The sequence below is a fragment of the Pelophylax lessonae genome, assembly GCF_965119305.1.
Source record: "Pelophylax lessonae genome assembly, chromosome: 11".
Classification (NCBI taxonomy): Eukaryota; Metazoa; Chordata; class Amphibia; order Anura; family Ranidae; genus Pelophylax; species Pelophylax lessonae.
The window spans coordinates 147961654-147979858 of NC_138778.1; positions in this window are offsets into that span (position 1 = coordinate 147961654).

Here is an 18205-nt window from a genome sequence, read left to right on the forward strand (position 1 = left end):
GCTGTCTTCTTTGCTCTGCTTTCCATATAGTACAGTCTTTCTTTATGAGTCCCTGTTTGTGACATCTGAAACACACTCTGGTCTCTTTCCTGTGTAACCTTGCTTCTGTAGCTTTAAGAGCGGTTCTGGTGTCAGTTTCTGTGGAGTCATGCACTAATTCCTTTCTTCTCTGATACTCATCTATGAGTCTGGTTTTTACAAATGTTAGTGTCAGATCTGTCTCAGGTCGTGTCTCCAGTGCATTGATCAGTGCAGTATATGTATCGGGCAAACTGCATAACAACATGGCTGCAGCGTGGCTGTCTGTTATATTCTCCTCGATTGATCTGAGTTGTGCAATCACTTCCAGCATTGCATTTATATGTGCCTGCATGTCCTGTTCTCTGCTAAGTCTCAAACTGTAAAGTTTCCGCAGTAGAAACAGCTTGCTGTTTAAACTGGATCTTTCATGCAGTCTTTTTAGTATGTCCCACATGCCTTTCGCTGTGTCCTCATGGCGTATATGTATGAGCTGATCATCCTCCACAAGAAAGCTTATGGTGGCCCGTGCCTGTCTGTTTTTCTTGTCCCAGTCCTGATTATTGTCCTGTGGCCTCTCTGTAGTGGTAACCTCCCACAAGTCATCTCTTGATAATAGCATTTCCACTTTAAACTTCCATAGCTGATAATTGTCATTGTTCAGCTTGGCCACTGAGAGTTTAAGTTCTGAGTTTCCAGACATTTTTCCATCCTTTATATATAAACAGTCTTACTTGTCTATAGGAGATGTCACTGGAAGGCTTCCTTATGTCGATCTTTATCCGGATCCTGGGCCCATAACCTGTTGCAGAGTGCGATCACTGGGTGCAGCGGAGTCCATTCAGATCAGACATTGTGGAGTAACAGGAACTGGCTTCTTTATTGGAACATAACACAGAAAGCAAAAGATATCACCTTCTCATTGTGATTAGAACAACAGACAGGAAAAGATAACCAACAAGTACAGTACAGTGTACAGGAAATGACAACACATCATAGAGAATGCATAGCATATCACTAAGCATTAGCGACATCTAGAGTCCTATTTATGAACTGCAATAGGCTAATCTGCTAAACTGAAAGCTGTTGTATCTCCAACATCTTCATGTGTTATTTGGCTGTGGTTACCATTTCTTCTGTCTTCTGTCGGCTGAGCAGCTCTGCCCGAGGTGACTGGATTGCTTGTTTACCCCAGAATTACAAATGCTCCCATCTGGGAATGAGCATTTCACAATTAGTTAAGAGCCACAATGACGTTAGGATTGTACCTGTATATCCTCCTGGCCAGAGTTTGGTTGCTAATAAGACCTTATTGCTGCCAGTTCACATACACTCATATAGTATCTACCATAGTGTTTGTTTATCAGCCTTTTCTAATTTTATTTTGTTACCCTTGTGTGATTTGTTGCTGTATTTATTGTCAAAGTCTTTTTTCCTCTCAGGGCTTTGTTGTTTAACCACTTGAGATTTACCCCCCTTCATGACCAGGCCATTTTTTGCGATATGGCATTGCATTACTCTAACTGACAATTGCGATCATGCAATGCTGTACCTAAAAAAAATTGATGTCCTTTTTCTCCCCACAAATAGAACTTTATTTTGGTGGTATTTGATCTCCTCTGTGGTTTTTATTTTTTGCACTATAAATAAAAACAGAGCGACGATTTTGAAAAAAAAAATATATATTTTTTACGTTCTGCTATAAATCATATCCAATAAAAAAATGTAAAAAATCAAGTTCCCTCATAATTTAAGCCAATATTAATTCTGCTACATATTTTTGGTAAAACAAAATCCCAGTAAGTGCATATTGATTGGTTTGAGCAAAAGATACGATTGTCTACAAACTATGGGATGTTTTTATGGAATTTTTTTTATATATTTATTTTTAATAGTAATCACAGCGTTTAGAGACTTATAGTGGGACTGCGATATTGCAGCGAACAGTCAGGACACTAACGTGACACTTTTGACACTTTTTGGGGACCAGTGACACCAATACAGTGATCAGTGCTAAAAACTATCCAAGGTCACGTGTACTAATGACAGTGGCTGGGGGTAACATCAGGGCCGAACAAAGGGTTAACTGTGTGCCTGACAAGTGCTTTACTGCACTGTGGGAGGTGCTTGTACTAGGGGAAGGCAGAGTTGTGTGCTCCTGCTTATCAGGAACACAGGATCAATGTCTTCCCAAAATGACAGAACGGCAATCGGCCTTGTTTATGTAGCACCCACCTAGGTAGGTGCTAGGATAAGTATATGGAAGGCCCTGTCTGCTTATCAGGGGGACCTTTATTTTTCAGCTAGGCTGTCATGTGTTTCCAGGTTTGCCTGTTGAGCTTGGGGTGTCTCCACACTGTGTCCAATGAGGGCTCTCATTGGACAGTGGAGGAAACCTGGCAAATAGCACACCAGGGCTTGTATCTACCCCAGAGGGCAGAATCTGCTGCAGTGCATCCTGGGAGGAGGTATAAGTCTGAGGGGAGCACATGACAGAGCGTCTTTGGCGCTAAGCAGAGTCCCAGGAGGAGGGTGACGGCTGTCTCTTCTCCTGTCAGCGTGAGGAAAGGTCCTTGCCGGTCGGCCTGAAGGACAGAAGGTTGAGCAGAGCTGCAGAGAGGAATCCAGTGTGCTGAGGACCGAGTGGAGCTGCTGGGGCAGAAGTTTCCAGGAAAGCATTGTCATGAGTAAGAAAAAAGGGGGGAAGAGATCTGCCACAAAAAAGTTTAGATGTATGTCTGGTTGCCTCCATCCCTAAATTTGTATTGTAAAAGAAGAAGAAATGCGGGACTTTAAATGAGTTTGCAACCAGGCATATGTGTTTCCAAATGAGTATCATGTAGAAAACCCCCACACAAGGAGGGGGACCCATAAAGAGCTGACATAATTGTACAAATTTATTAAACCATATTTATTAATCACATATACAATTGTTGCAAATAAGGATAAATACACTTATTTCATATACAATAAAATCTGTAAAAATAGTAGGTTACATATGACATCAATTTCTCTATAGATACATGGTCTGGAAACATAAAAACACTTGAATATAGCTGAGTAAATATAGGCTCTACGCGTTTCGTGGACCTCCGTCCACTCATCAGATTACTATTTTTACAGATTTTATTGTATATGAAATAAGTGTATTTATCCTTATTTGCAACAATTGTTTATGTGATTAATAAATATGGTTTAATAAATTTGTACAATTATGTCAGCTCTTTATGGGTCCCCCTCCTTGTGTGGGGGTTTTCTACATGATACTCATTTGGAAACACATATGCCTGGTTGCAAACTCATTTAAAGTCCCGCATTTCTTCTTCTTTTACAATACAAATTTAGGGATGGAGGCAACCAGACATACATCTAAACTTTTTTGTGGCAGATCTCTTCCCCCCTTTTTTCTTATCCATTTTTGGGTGGAAGACACCCGTTACTTTAGAGGTCTGCCACTTTGACTTTTTTAGTCCTCTCTTTTTTACTCAATATAATTAATCTAGGGCTGCCACGACTCGTCGACTACAAAAAAACGTTGACGTGCGGAAAATGCGTTGACGCGTCAACGCGTGACGTCACACGCCCCCGGCCGGCCGCCGCGCCGCTTGAAGCATTGCCGGCCGGGTGAAATTCCCCCGCCGGGCTCCGTCGGAGACGAGAGGTGAGCGCTGACCGTCTCCAGCACCCCTGTACTCCCTGTACTGCCACAGCTTCTGCCGCAACACACATTCGCCATCCTCCCCCGATCACCCAGCTACTTAGACATGTCACATTTGCGGCGCTACACCGGCTTGTAATGGTCTGTACTAGGTGGGAGGGCTTACTGGGGGGGTCTGCACTGGAAGGGGGGCTTACTAAGTGGTCTGTACAGTACAGACCACTTAGTAAGCCCCCCTCCCAGTACAGACCCCCCAGTAAGCCCTCCCACCCAGTACAGACCCCTTAGTAAGCCCCCCTCCCAGTGCAGACCCCTCAGTAAGCCCTCCCACCTAGTACAGTCTGTACTAGGTGGGAGGGCTTACTGAGGGGTCTGCACTGGGAGGGGGGCTTACTAAGGGGTCTGTACTAGGTTGGAGGGCTTACTGAGGGGTCTGTACTAGTGTACTGTGAGGGGGGCTTACTAAGTGGTCTGTACAGTACAGACCACTTAGTAAGCCCCCCTTCCAGTGCAGACCCCTCAGTAAGCCCTCCCACCCAGTACAGACCACTTAGTAAGCCCCCCTCCCAGTACAGACCACTTAGTAAGCCCCCCCTCCCAGTGCAGACCCCTCAGTAAGCCCTTCCACCCAGTACAGACCCCTTAGTAAGCCCCCCTCTCAGTGCAGACCCCTCAGTAAGCCCTGTACTAGGTGGGAGGGCTTACTGAGGGGTTGTAACGCTCCTGCGTTTTATGTATAATGTGGATTTACAGCTGCAGAAATATTCCACTTCAGTAGTCATGTAGAGAAACGCTGAGACACCAATCCCAACTCCCAAGACTCATCATGTGTGGATAGTCTCAATTCAGCAAGTAAATACACACACTCAATAAGATGTTCCTAGAGTGACTTATATGTATAGTAATATAGTGATGATAGGCTGAAGAGACAGGTTGGGTAGAGATGGTAGATGACAGACACTTGAAAGGAATGTTCTTGAAAGTAAGATAGTAGCAGATGGGATGCAGATAGGTTTAGCAATCATGTATGGTAGCAGATGAAAGAGTAGCAGGTGAACATACAGGATAGACCAACCCAGTGCAAGAGCAGATGGTATTAGGCTCAAGAGCTAGCAATCTTAGTTAGTGCAGATGTAGTAATAGTCCTTAGTATGCAGAGCTAGATAGTGTAAGCTTTAGTATGAAGGTTATAGAGGTTTCCCCTGTGGGGTACTTATCACTAGTAGCAATGTAGTAGAGGAGAGGTTCGGCAAGAGCGGATGATCCGGTAACGGGATACAGGGATCAGCAGCGTGGTTCCGATAGCGAGGTATGCTTGCAAGCATGAGAGCTTCAAGGCAGATTATGCGGCGTTGAACGAACATGTGAGTGAGACCGCCGGAGGTTGAAATAGCCGCTCCATCGGCGCTCAGTGATGACAGCATCGGTCTTAAAGGTGTATGCGCACCTTACCAAAAGAGAATGGTGGGGCGCATACACTTAGGAAAACTGGAATTAGGGTACCAAAGGTACCAGAACATTACAGTACCCCCCCCTTAAGGCCGGCTCCTGAAGGCCTCTGGAGCTGGTTTGTCTGGGTACTTCGCATGAAAGTTGCGGATTAATCTAGGGGCATGTATGTCAAAGGTGTTTAGCCAGGTGTCGTCTTGGGGCCCATAGTTCTTCCATCGAACTAAGTATTGAAGTTTTCTTCTGTGGATACGAGAATCCAGAATCTCTTTTATCTCATATTCTTCTCCACCTTCAACTTGTACAGGAGGAGGAAGTGGGATAGTAGGCCTCATTCCTTGGTCAGGAACATGGGGCTTCAGTAGCGACACATGGAAAATGGGATGTATTTTGAGGTCTATTGGCAATGTAAGCTGTACTGCAGCTTTTCCAATAAGTTTCTTGATTGGGAAAGGTCCCAAGAAGAGAGGTCCAAGCTTTTTGCTAGGGATTTTCAGTCTTAAATTTTTTGTTGAGAGCCAAACGAGGTCCCCAATAGCATACTGAGGAGAAGGTCTTCTGCGAAGATCATAGTACTTCTTTTGTTGACTGTGAGCGTGTGCAATGGTAGTATTAAGCAAACCCAGAGAGTCCTTTATTTGGGTAAGATAGTCTGAGGCTACTGGGTTATTTGAAGGAAGGATGCGTGGTGGAAGAATAGAGGGATGAAACCCATAGTTCAAGTAGAACGGACTCTGCTTGGTCGTACTGTGGTTTGCGTTGTTGTAGGCAAATTCTGCCAGAGGGAGAAGATCCACCCAATCATCCTGTTGGTAAGAAGTGTAACAACGTAAATATTGCTCGATGCATTGGTTGACTCTTTCAGTCTGTCCGTTGGTCTGCGGATGGTAAGGAGAAGTGAGCTTCCGCTCAATTCGTAGTATGTGACATAGTTCTTGCCAGAACTTGGAAATAAATTGTGATCCACGGTCAGACAGAAGAGTTTTTGGGATACCATGTAACTTAAAGACATGTTTCATCAGGAGTTCTGCCGTTTGTTTGGACGAAGGTAGTCTGCGAATAGCAATGATATGTGCCATCTTTGGCAGATGGTCCACTGACACCAAGATGGTATTAAATCCTTTGGAAGGAGGTAGTTCTACTATAAAGTCCAAGGACACAACTTCCCATGGAGTTTGGGGTATTGGTAGACTGCATAGTAGACCGGATGGTCTCGTAGTGTCAATTTTGGACCTGGCACAGACATTGCATGAAGAGACGAATTTTTGTATAGATGTTTTCATGTCAGGCCACCAGAATTGTCTGGTAATCAGATTAAGAGTCTTTGTCATACCCATATGTCCTGCTATAGGCACATCATGCGATAATTCCAAGATCTTGGTGCGCATGGTAGGTGGTATGTAAAGTTTGTCGTTGTAGTAGAGGAAGCCTTCTGCATCGGTATTTAGTTGTGGTGGGGGTGAATCCAAACTTATACCATGCAAAACCTCTTCCTTCAAAGAACGGACAACTCCAATAATACGCTTGTGAGGTATTATAGGAACGGAAGGGATTTCAAAGTAGTTTTCTTCAGTTAGTCGTGATAGTGCATCTGCCTTTTTGTTCTTATCTGCAGGTGTGTAGGTCACTAGGAAGTTAAACCTTAGAAAGAATAGTGACCACCGTACCTGTCGGTGAGAGAGAGTTTTGTTAGTCTGAAGATATTGAAGATTTTTATGGTCCGTGTATATAAGTATTGGTAATCGGGTGCCTTCGAGTAGATGTCGCCAATTCTCCAGAGCCAATTTTATAGCAAGCAGTTCCTTTTCACCCACGGGGTAATTTACCTCTGGACTGCTTAAGGATTTAGAAAAGAAGGCGACTGGATGGAGTGGTGAAGTGTTAGTTGGTCGTTGGGAGAGTATTGCTCCTACTGCCATGTTTGACGCATCTACTTCCAGAATGTATTGGAGGGATGGGTCTGGATGGCGTAGTATGGGAGCAGAAGCAAACCTTGTCTTTAACAGGTGAAAAGCTTTATTTGCTTCATCTGACCATTTGAATGGTCTCTTAATGCTAGTGAGCTGTGTGAGGGGTCTCACAATGGCAGAGAAGTTCCTGATGAATTTCCTGTAGAAATTAGAAAATCCAAGGAATCGCTGTAGCGCCTTGCGGGTGGTTGGTGTAGGCCAATCCTGAATGCAGGATATCTTACTCATGTCCATCTTGATTCCTGTTTTGGATATGATGTAGCCTAGAAACAGTACCTCTTCTTTATGAAACAAGCATTTTTTCAGTTTCACGTATAGGTTGTGTGCAAGCAATCTCGATAATACTAGTCTTACATGTCTTATGTGTTCAGACAAGGATCGTGAATATATAAGTATATCGTCCAGATATACCACAACACAGACATCTAGTAAGTCTCTGAAAATATCGTTTATAAATCGTTGAAAGGCTGCAGGGGCGTTGCATAGCCCGAATGGCATTACAAGATATTCGAACAATCCGTATCTGGTTCTGAATGCAGTCTTCCACTCGTGTCCATCACGGATTCGAATGAGATTGTATGTTCCTTTCAGGTCCAATTTTGAAAAATAGGTAGCTCCACGCACCTGCTCAATGAGCTCAGGGATAAGCGGTAGAGGATAGCGATCTTTTATTGTAATAGCATTCAATTGCCTATAGTCGATAAAAGGCCTGAGACTTGAGTCCTTATTGCGGACAAGAAAGAGTCCTGCTGCTGTGGAAGAAGTGAAAGGTCTAATAAAACCTTTTTTTCAAATTCTCATCCAAATATTCTTTGAGATGGGAAAGTTCATCCTGTGAAAGAGGATAAACATGACCGAACGGCAATTTGCTATTTGGGAGTAGATCAATACTACAATCATAGTCTCGATGGGGAGGTAGTGCTTGAGCATTTTTCTCAAGAAAAACCTCAGAGAGATCCTGATAACATAGTGGTGCAATCTCATCTGTCACCACAGACAGGATCTTCCCGGAAGACGGGAGGTTACACGTACCCTCCCAATAGCAAGAGAGGAAGGCCAGGGTCCGTTCCTTCCAATCTATGGTTGGTTGATGTGTGTGTAACCAGGGAAGTCCCAAAACAATGGGAAAGTGGGGTGAAGGTATTAGATCGAAGGTAGTGGTCTCCATATGAGACCCGTTAGTAGTGACTAGGAGTGCCTGTGTCTGATCAGTGATCGGACCAGAGGATAAAGGAACACCGTTAATAAGACTCACTGAGACAGGTTTAGGTTTAGAAATAATAGGGACTTTATTTAAAGCAGCAAAACGTATGTCAATATAATTTCCACAAGATCCTGTGTCAATCATGGCCTTAGTAGTAATCCTGTTCTGGTCCCACTGTAATGTTAAGCAAACAAAAAGGTAAGGGTTAGTAATTGAAGTTGTCAATCCCCCTAGGAGGACATGTGAACACTCACCCTTCTTTTTGTAGACTAGGGGACAGACGTTTATCTTGTGATCCGGGGATGCACAGTACAAGCAGAGATTACCAGATCGTCTTCTGGCTCTTTCCACAGTTGATAGAGGTGGGCGTATGGTTCCTACCTCCATAGGAGTGGGGTCATCGGCCGAAATCCGAGAAGAACTGGATAATGGCATTCCCATTTTTTCAGCCTTTCTTTCTCGTAGTCTTCTATCTATGGTGATACTGGGTTGTATCAATGCATCCAGGGTTTTTGGCAGATCCGCTCGGGCGAGCTCGTCTTTAACGGCCTCTGATAGGCCAAGCCTAAATTGAGTTTTCAGAGATGCATCATTCCATTCTGAATCAAGGGTCCATCTCTTGAATTCTGCGACAAAGTCTTCCACAGGTCTCCTACCTTGTTTCAAGGACCTTAATTGAAGATCAGCAGTACTCTGCCTATTGGGATCATCATATAGGCTAGTAAGTTCTGCTAGAAATAAGGCATAGGATTTGAGAAGCTGATCGTTTTTCTCAAAAAGAGAGTCTGCCCAGGCCCGAGGATCGCCTGTTAGGTAAGAAATAATAGTACAAACCTTAATGTGATCAGTAAGGTAGGTACGGGGTTTTAGCAAGAAAAGTAACTCACATGCGTTTTTAAATTCGCGAAATTTTTTGCGATCGCCTGTAAATACCAAAGGAGGATTTATTTTGGGTTCAGGGGACTGAGCAGTGGTAAGTTGTGTCAGTCTGGTTACCTGCTGCGTCAGAGCCTGATTTTCTTCTCTTAATTCAGCAAGTGCGTGTATTAACGCAGTTACTTGCTGTTTTAATTGTGTCTCCTGAGTGGTTATTTCTGCTGAATCCATTTGAGGTTCGTTCAATCTGTAACGCTCCTGCGTTTTATGTATAATGTGGATTTACAGCTGCAGAAATATTCCACTTCAGTGGTCATGTAGAGAAACTCTGAGACACCAATCCCAACTCCCAAGACTCATCATGTGTGGATAGTCTCAATTCAGCAAGTAAATACACACACTCAATAAGATGTTCCTAGAGTGACTTATATGTATAGTAATATAGTGATGATAGGCTGAAGAGACAGGTTGGGTAGAGATGGTAGATGACAGACACTTGAAAGGAATGTTCTTGAAAGTAAGATAGTAGCAGATGGGATGCAGATAGGTTTAGCAATCATGTATGGTAGCAGATGAAAGAGTAGCAGGTGAACATACAGGATAGACCAACCCAGTGCAAGAGCAGATGGTATTAGGCTCAAGAGCTAGCAATCTTAGTTAGTGCAGATGTAGTAATAGTCCTTAGTATGCAGAGCTAGATAGTGTAAGCTTTAGTATGAAGGTTATAGAGGTTTCCCCTGTGGGGTACTTATCACTAGTAGCAATGTAGTAGAGGAGAGGTTCGGCAAGAGCGGATGATCCGGTAACGGGATACAGGGATCAGCAGCGTGGTTCCGATAGCGAGGTATGCTTGCAAGCATGAGATCTTCAAGGCAGATTATGCGGCGTTGAACGAACATGTGAGTGAGACCGCCGGAGGTTGAAATAGCCGCTCCAGCGGCGCTCAGTGATGACAGCATCGGTCTTAAAGGTGTATGCGCACCTTACCAAAAGAGAATGGTGGGGCGCATACACTTAGGAAAAGTTGAATTAGGGTACCAAAGGTACCAGAACATTACAGGGGTCTGTACTGGGAGGGGGGTTTAGTAAGTGGTCTGTACTAGCTGGGAGGGCTTACTGAGGGGTCTGTACTGGGGGGGTGCTTAGTAAGTGGTATGTACTAGGTGGGAGGGCTTACTGAGGGGTCTGTACTGGGAGGGGGGCTTACTAAGTGGTCTGTACTGGGTGGGAGGGCTTACTGTGGGGGTCTGTACTGGGAGGGGGGCTTACTGAGGGGTCTGTAGTGGGAGGGGGGCTTACTGAGGGGTCTGTATTAATTACAGGATTAATTAGCTAATCAAAAAAACACTAAATTAAGCAAAAAAACAATAAATTTAAATAATCGTTAGATTAGTCGACTAATCGTAAAAATAATCGATAGATTAGTCGACAGACAAATTAATCGTTAGTTGCAGCCCTAAATTAATCCCCATTGCTTTATTTCCAATATTCATCTAATTCCAGAAATTTGAGTTTTACAAATCATTTATTGCCCTTATGTAATTCAGAGTGGACCTGGATTATGGGAGCTGGTCCGGGTTTCTTGTTCCGGGGCTGCGATGGTTGTTTAGCCGCTCCTCCCCCCTACTTGCCTCTGCCTTCTACATCCAGGTGGGGGGCTGGGCTGTGCTACAACCATCGGCGCCATAATCTGCTTACCATGGAGATGGCGCCATCTGGCGTCATATTGCCATGGTAACGTTCTTTTCATCTGCGTCTGTGGCGGCTCTTTCCAACCAACATCCGGTCTGTTGACCGGATATGGGAGGCTTGATTTCCGACTATTTAGATCAGACGCCATTATGGCGTTGGCGTGGACTCATTTCTGCCCATCGGGATATGCAGCCTGGTTACCATTTCAGTTTACTTTGCTATCAGATCGTTTTTGATATTCTTTATACTGTGGAGGTGGGAATTGTGGTATGTATCCTCTTGTGACTGTTTAATACACTCTATATTATCTTTATGCACCCCTTTGTCAATCCCTTTCACTATGAGATGGATATGTATACCACTTTGGTTCCTACAATTCACTGCCTCCTCACTTTCTCTTCCATTCTATTCCTCCTCATGGGTTATGTCACTCTTCCTATCACTATTCCTTTTTCATCTGTCTCCCCATTCTGAGACACTCAGTGCGGTTTCCCCACTCTCTTTGCACCCTTCACAATCTGGATGCTCACATTTCCTGGCAATTCTCTAGATTCTCTGGTTCCTATTTATTCTTCAATAGATCTGGTGGTGGTTTTAAATTAATTAGTTTCCTTACTTTGAAAGGAATACATAATAAAATTAAGCAATATATATTTATAGATCCTATTGATCCCAGTACATCTGTCATATCATCAACCACCTACCGGTTCTCCACTTCTTTGCTGCTTTTTCCCCCCATGTGCTGGATGATGTCCATGCCTCAGCCCCGGGTCAGGCATTTCTTGGATCAGCCTTTGTTTCCTTTTTCCCTAATTGGAATATTTCTGGATACGTGACACTATCTCAGGTAGTGCCCATTCCATTAATTATCAATTTATTCCCCTTTTTTCCCCCCTCTCCCCTTTTTTTCCTTCAACGTTACTTTGATATAATTGAGATTCTTTATTTTTTTTAGATACCCTGTTTTTCTCTAAGCTCCTGATGAGTGGACGGAGGTCCACGAAACGCGTAGAGCCTATATTTACTCAGCTATATTCAAGTGTTTTTATGTTTCCAGACCATGTATCTATAGAGAAATTGATGTCATATGTAACCTACTATTTTTACAGATTTTATTGTATATGAAATGAGTGTATTTATCCTTATTTGCAACAATTGTATATGTGATTAATAAATATGGTTTAATAAATTTGTACAATTATGTCAGCTCTTTATGGGTCCCCCTCCTTGTGTGGGGGTTTTCTACATGATACTCATTTGGAAACACATATGCCTGGTTGCAAACTCATTTAAAGTCCCCCATTTCTTCTTCTTTTACAATACATTGTCGTGAGTACTGTAAACTGCCCAGGGGTCTGTATAGGATAGGGGACCACTCCAGAAGGTCGGAGGGATGCGGGAGCCAGCTAACCAGTAGGAGGCTTAGAAAGGGGGTGCCAGAGTCTAAGCCCTGAAGCGAAGTGTATGTGTAAAGAGGGCGCCGGTGCGGACCCTGAAGTGTTAAGCGTTGCAGCAGATGTACAAGAAGCTACCTCAAAGGAAAGTGTTAAGGGAGCTTCTACAAGGACTTTGTGCCACAGGAAAGTGACAGGAGTCAGTACAGTGCTAACAGACTGCAAGTCAGCGTTAAATAGCGCCAACTGGCGTTGACCTGCATTCAGCCAGCGTCAAGTCAGCGTCAGCAGGCATCTTTTCAGTTGTTCCCCTAATATTGTGCATAGTTGAGCCAGAAGAGTATCCCACTCATCCCTTCTCCCATCCAAGTTCTCAATAAACCTAAAAACCCAAAGATACTGGACTGATTCTTGTCTCATACTTGGAGAATATGCCTAACTGTGCTGCTGTTGCTAGCAATAACCCTGGCGGACCCACATCCGGCAAAACGGCTGGGAATCCTGCTACATTTACATAGGCAGACTGCCGTCCTGCCTGTGTTATGAATAATCGGCAGGTGCCAGTGAACATTGAGTCTTCGATACCGGTTGATTAGCTACCTTGTGTCAATTCAGACACGGAGCTGCAGCTCTGCTCGGGTGCTCCCATAGCAAGAAGCAGGAACGAGGGACCAGAGAAGAGGAGGATCTGGGCTGCTCTGTGCAAAACCAAGTTCACAGAGGAGGTAAGTATTAGGGATAGACCGATTATCGGCAAGGCCGATATGCACTTTCCCTGATATATCGTTATTGGCCCCGGAACTGGCCGATATTGCTGATATTTTTGTGACGTCATTCTGCCTTCTTAGGCCGCCTCCCTCGCCTTGGACAGCCTCGTCTGGAGTCGGGACTAGTCTCGCGGGAATGTATCACAGCCATACACCCATCCACAGCCAGCCAACCACATCCACAGGCCCTGTACCAGCCAGCCAGCCAAAGGCACTGTACCAGCGAGCCAGCCAGCCACCCACAGGCTCTGTACCAGCCAGCCACCCACAGGCCCTGTACCAGCCAGCCAAAGGCACTGTACCAACCAGCCACCCACAGGCCCTGTACCAACCAGCCACCCACAGCCCCTGTGCCAGCCACCCACCCACCACAGGGTGCCAGCCAGCCAGCCACCCACCACAGGGTTCCCGAAAACCAGTCACCCACAGGCTCTGTACCAGCCAGCCACCCACAGGCCCTGTACCAGCCAGCCACAGGCACTGTACCAGCCAGCCACCCACAGGCCCTGTACCAGCCAGCCACCCACAGCCCCTGTGCCAGCCGCCCACCTACCACAGGGTGCCAGCCAGCCACCCAGACACAAGGTGCCAGCCAGCCAGCCACCCACCACAGGGTGCCAGCCAGCCACCCACCACAATGTGCCAGACAGCCAGTCCTCCACCACAGGTTGCCAGCCAGCCAGCCACCCACCACAGGGTGCCAGCCAGCCACCCACCACAGGCTGCCAGCCAGCCACCCACTTACCACAGGTTGCCAGCCACCCACCACAGGGTGCCAGCCATCCACCACAGGGTCCCAGAAAGCCAGCCAGCCATTAAGCATTAAACAAAAATTAACATGTTCAGTACCAGATTTGTGTCAAAAATTGTCTTTATTTTTCAAAACTTTAAATGTAAAAAATATCGGCCCATATCGGCCGATACCGATGCGTTGTGACCAAAATATCAGTATCTGTATCGGCCCTGAAAAAAACATATCGGTCTATCCCTAGTAAGTACGGTATATGTTTATTTAAAACAGTGGTTCTCAAATCCGGTCCTCGGGACCCACTAACAGGCCAGATTTTAAGTATTACCTTGGGGGATGCAGACTAGAATACTGCAATCACTGAGAAGCAAATGAGATCACCTGTGATGTAATTTAGTTATCTTGCAAACCTGGCCTGTTGGTGGGTCCCGAGGACCGGATTTGAGAACCACTGATTTAAAAAAAGAAAAAAAAAACAAGACTTTACAATCACTTTAAAATTTGTTTGATCATCTGAATAATTTAAGTGTGTCAAATATGGAAAAAATAAAAAATCAGGAAGTGGGCAAATACTTTTTTTTTTTACAGCACTGTATATACAGTATGTGTGTGTGTTTCTTGATTACTGGTGGTTCGGTTCAGATATATTTGTCAATTTGGAATCATATGAGGCTTGGCATTGCCTATAGATGTTTGTTAGAGCATCTTTTTTTTAGATTTTTAAAATTATATAAATGTATGTAATCATTTTTTTTTTCTTGTCGATATCCTTGGCTAGATTGACTAACATAACCCTGAATTTGGTGTCCAGTATTTCTAGGAAAAAGTTAGGTTACAATCTGCAGGGCTCTGGTGTCTGATGGGATTGTGTATATCACATGTACATAATATAACTGGATACTAATATTCAATGGTAAAGTTGATCCAGAGAATATCCGTCTGCCGCTTGGGGGATCAGAAAGGAATTTTTACCCCTGCTGGAAGAAATTGGTTCTTGCTTTGCTGGTTTTTTTTTTCCCTTCCTCTGGGGGTATAGGATTGTGTATATGGGATTGTATGATTTTTTTTTTTTTTTGGGGGGGGGGGGGTTCTTTTCCCTTTTATTGGTTGAACTAGATGGACTTGTGTCTTTTTTTCAACCAGACTGACTATGTAACTGGATCAAATGGATAGAAAGAAAGATCTTTTGGAAGGTAAAATAGCTCCTTAGTAGTTTTGTGTTTGTCTTGGGTTCAGCTTTATTGTTAAGCTAGAAAGTGTGAACTTCTAATGTTTGTAAAATAGAAGGAGGGTGTAAAATTGTCAAGTTTTAAGAAGATAGTGAAATGATGAGCTGACAAAGACATTTAACACTAGCATGAATTGATGAAAAACTTTTATGCAAACAATCAGGTTTTTCTCTGACTTCTTAAAGGATAGCTTCACCTTTAAAATAAATAAATAAATAAATGCACATCTTTTTGCAGGTAAAAATATGTGCATTTATTATATTTTATTGGGGGCCTGTAAAGCATTGTATCGATCAGCAGACTACGGGTGCAATCTTAAGCTCCTGCAGACTGCCAGTGCAGCTGTGTGCCCAGTTTGAATGACAAGAAGGATCAATAAACTACCTAGAGCTCTCATCCCTGTCCTGGTAGTTTATTGAGAACTACAAGCCATCTCAAGGGGGGGGGGGGGTCATGGTGTGCGGGGGCTTTTCAGTTAGTAACATGTTCAGGGCCCACCCAGGCAGAACTTGGAGAGGGGCAGCAAATTGAAGCCCAAGATCTTTCTTCCAGCAGTTTTGTGTGTCATCACTTTGCAGTGCGTTACGGGCGGCATTTTCCCATCTCATACTGCCACCCGTAGAGCAAACTGATGAGAATGAGGAGGCGGAGTGTCTTCTTCGGGGAACGTCCCTCGCATGATCGTGGTGTGCCCAATGACGTCAGACATCAGCATACTCCATCTCACGCAGAGCAGGCTGGATCTTCTAGGTTGGTGGCCACGGCAGACAGGAGTGACAGGAGGACTGAGGAAAGATAGTGGGTGAAGATAACAGTATATATATTTTCAAAAATTTTTTTTTTGTTTTAACATAGTTAATGAGGTTGAAAAAAGACATCAGTCCATCCAGTTCAACCTATGATGTGTGTGTGTGTTTGCTGTTATCCGTACATTGTATACCCCTGTATGTTGTGGTCTTTAAGGTGCCCATCTAATAGTTTTTTGAAACTATCAATGCTCCCTGCTGATAAGACTGTTTGCGGAAGAGAATTCCACATCCTTACTGCTCTGACAATAAAGAACCCCCTGCATATTTTAAGGTTAAACCGCCTTACCTCTAGTTTTTGTGAGTGGCCACGTGTCTTATTGTATTCCCTTTCTCTGAATAGGTTTTTCCATATGCTAGGGTTGCCAGTACAATATTTGTACATTGATATCGTATCCCCCCTCAGTCGTCTCTTCTCCAGAGAGAATAAGTTCAGTGCTTGTAGTCTTTCCTCATAGCTGATGTCCTCCATTCCCCCAATTATTTTTGTTGCCCTTCTCTGGACTTTCTCCAATTCCAGCACATCCTTCCTTAGGACCGGTGCCCAGAACTGGACAGCATACTCCAGATGTGGCCGGACCAGAGTCTTGTAGAGTGGGAGAATAATCTCTTTATTTCTGGAGTGAATCCCCTTTTTTATAAATCCCAGTATTCTGTAGGCTTTGCTTGCAGTGGCTTGGCATTGCATGCCACTGCCAAGCCTGTTGTCTACCAGTACCCCCAGGTCCTTTTCCATCCTAGACTCACCCAGAGGTCCCCCCCCCCCCCAGTGAGTAGCTTGCTTTCTGGTTTCTGGCCCCCAGGTGCATTACTTTACATTTTTCAACATTAAACCTCACCTGCCATGTAGTTGCCCACCCCATAATTTTGTTCAGGTCCGCTTGTAAGGTTTCCACATCCTGCCCAGAAGATATTGGCCTGCTTAGTTTAGTATCATCTGCAAATACTGAGATTGTACTAGATATCCCCTCCTCTAGATCATTTATGAATAGATTAAACAGGATTGGCTCCAGGACAGAACCCTGGGGAACCCCGCTTTACACACCCGCCCAATCCGAGTACTCCCCATTAATCACAACCCTCTGGACTCTCCCCTGGAGCCAGTTCTCTATCCAGGTACTCACCTTATGGTCCATACCTACCTTCCTTATTTTGAACAGTAAGCGTTTGTGGGGAACGGTGTCAAAGGCCTTTGCGAAGTCCAGGTACACCACATCCACAGGCTTACCTTTATCTAGGTGGCAGCTCACTTCATCATAGAAGGTTAATAGATTGGTTTGGCAAGAACGATTTTTCATGAATCCATGCTGATTACTACTAATAATACCGTTTTCATTACTAAAGTCTTGTATGTGGTCCCTTAACATCCCCTCCAAAATCTTGCAGACTACTGATGTTAGGCTGACCGGCCTATAGTTACCCGGGATATATCTCGGCCCTTTTTTAAATATTGGTACCACGTTGGCTTTTTTCCAATCAGCTGGCACCATACCCATCTGTAAACTATCCTTAAAGATCAAGAATAATGGTCTGGCAATCACCTGGCTGAGCTCTTTAAGAACCCTCGGGTGCAAGCCATCCGGTCCCATTGATTTATTTATGTTAAGTTTCTCTAGTTTAGTTCTAAGTCTATTTCTGTTAGCCATGGCGGTACTTCCTCAGGTGTGTTCTTTAGTTTGGCCTTACAAGCTGGGTTAGTGTAGCCCCCCAATTATTTTGTGAAGACTGAAGAGAAGAATTTATTTAACACTTCCGCCTTTTCTCTGTCCTCTGTGGCCAAATCTCCCTTATCGTCTTTTATGGGGCCAATGTGTTCTGGCCTCGCTTTCTTATTGTTTATATACTTAAATAACTTATTGGGGTTCTTTTTACTCTCTTCCGCTTTTCATATTTATATAAACTAATGGATGTTGGGGCCTTTTGGTGGACCTGATTTTTTTTTTTTTTTTTTTGAGGGGGGGGGGGGGGCAGCAAATATTCTTTCAGTTATACCAGATAAAATTGTAATATTTCAGCATATCAGTAATTTTATGTGGTTTGCCCGAAGTCTGTCACATCACTGAACAATGTTATCATTCACACAAATAGTACTATAAAACATAATTCATTTCATATTTTTATTACAAAATGCCATATTTAAAACCTCTTCATGAAATATCACACAATTAGCTATTCAACATTGGACAAAACAACCCAATACTTCATGGTGCTAACATGCATGAATAAATAAATATATGAAAAATAGATGCTAAAAGTAACAAAACAACAAAAACATTTGAACATACACTGACAATTAAAATGCCAACTCTTTGGTGGCGGTGCTGGGGTATTTAACTAAGTAACTTTTTGGGGTTTATATATTTGTCTAAAAACACCAATCATGTTCAAGATTTT